Source organism: Diorhabda carinulata, chromosome 3 (genome assembly GCF_026250575.1).
Source record: "Diorhabda carinulata isolate Delta chromosome 3, icDioCari1.1, whole genome shotgun sequence".
NCBI classification, from domain to species: domain Eukaryota; kingdom Metazoa; phylum Arthropoda; class Insecta; order Coleoptera; family Chrysomelidae; genus Diorhabda; species Diorhabda carinulata.
The window spans coordinates 21029916-21032155 of record NC_079462.1 but is presented as its reverse complement, the minus strand read 5'-3'; positions in this window follow the sequence as shown (position 1 = coordinate 21032155).

Sequence of the window (2240 nt, the reverse complement as noted above, 5' to 3'; positions counted from 1 at the left end):
GAGTAAAGCTCCGATTGAGGCATACGCTACAATTTAAACTAAATAAATATGAAACCTGAAAAGCGGCATTGAGTGCTGTCTATGAAAGATCAATCTACTGCGACAGCTTTTAATACTTCTCACTTGAGTGTTTTATAGCTTTATAAAGTTCTAAAGCGTTTTATTTGTTCACCAATGTCACATCAAGAATTAAAGTGACTCCGAATATATGATATACACTGCCGGTCATAAGTTATGTCCATCCCTATAAATCCATGCATTGAATTTTAAAATAATACACTGTAAAAAATTTCTCTCTGATATTATCAAGCGAAAATTTATACGAGCTCATGTTTATATTTTGTCTGTGAGCGCGACAAGCTAAAAGTTGCAAGTACCGGCTGATTTGTTTATTATTCTTTAACTGTGAATTATTTCTTCGGAGTTTATGATTCTAGCTCAGTCCCTGTTGGCACTAGAGATGCAATATCGTGCTGTGATTTCTACTTTTTGGACCAAGACATCTTTCTGTGAAGCTCGTATACGAATTGTCTCCGTTTACGCAAATTCAGACTTATAAGTTTCAAAATGGGTAAAATCCACGAACTATCGGCTGAAACTCGTACAAAAACCCATAGACGTACCTAGACTACAACGTAAAAAATATGATTCCACCACGACCTTTGACGATAGAAAACAATCAGGGCTGCGTCGAAAAACCTCAACTGCTGAAGATAAACGTATTGTATTCATCAGTAAAAGTGATCGACGATTCACGGGCCTGGTGATAACAGCTCAGATCAATGATTCCGGGGATCTTCCTTTGAGTACTTCTACAGTGAAAAGGAGATTCAGACAAGCTTGCATTTTTGGAAGGCTGTAGGCTAAAGAGCATAGAAACTGTAAGTATTAAGAATATGATAGATTTTTATGGAGTGAATAGTCAAAGTATGAAGTTTGGTGGCAAATGTGGATATTGTATTCGTACCACAAGAAAATTTGACCATACTACTAGACATTGTTTTAACAACAGTATTATTTCGGTTTTATTCATTATTTCTAAACAAGTTTGAAGATATAGGATTTGTATTCATCATTCATTAGCGCATTAGATATTCAACATTTCTAGACATTGTAGGGGTGTGGAGATTTAGTACGTTATTATGTTTTATTCTCTAATTCCGATACAACCGTTGAAAAATCTTATATTCACACATTCCACCTACCCACTCGCATCGATTCAGTTGTCATACCCGGTTGCATCCAACTTGGATTAAGTTAAGTTAGACCAGCTGTTGGGATGATCAATTGCACCTAGTGTATGTATTTTTTCGAATACTAACATGTACAAAATAAGAATATATATCACTAGGAAAAACAGAATGAAGATGTTGAGAATTCTTTTCAACATGCAACTTTCATAATTGGTTAATTTCACAGACAATTATCCGTGGTTGAGTAGTATTTACCGTAATCATTTCCTTGATGACGAATTAGTCGTCTTAAGATATAGTAGTGTTGTTTGACTTTAATTACAATTATGCGTAAGTTCGTATATTATAATTTTAATTTGATGCTATAAAGAGTGTGTAGTTATCACTTGAACTGATAAGTAATTTTGTTACATTAAATTGAGTTGAAATATGACATTACCATCATAAAGTTAAACATATTTAATGGTGAACTTACTTAGAACGTGTGGTCAAACTATTGTTATAGTAGTTATTCACAGATATTTGAAACATTTATCTTGGCCAAAAAATGGAATTAAATAGCGCACATTTTCATGCGATGATTTACTATAACTTTAGACGTGGATTCAACCAGCAGTAATGTGCCGATCAACTCGCTTCGACTTTTGGTAATGAAGCACCATCTCTATCCACCATGTTCCGCTGGTTTTCCGAATTCAATCATCGTCGAACTTAGCTACAGGATGAATTTGGTAAAGGTCTTATAAAATCCGCTGTTGTGCCAGAAAACATCGATGCTGTGCGTAAACTGGTAATGCAAGATCGTCACGTGGCATACCGTGAGATTGAAGCATATTTGGCATTAGTTCCACTTGTATACATTCAATATCGCATAAGCATTTGAAATGCAAAAAGATTGGTTCGTGTTGGATAACGCATAATTTGACCAACCCTCAAAAATAAGGTCGTGTCAATTGGTGAAAAAGATCGTCATATAAAATAAAGTGAAGGTTGCTAATTTCACTCTCGTATAATGTAACAGGAATATTAAATAAAATTATTATAAAA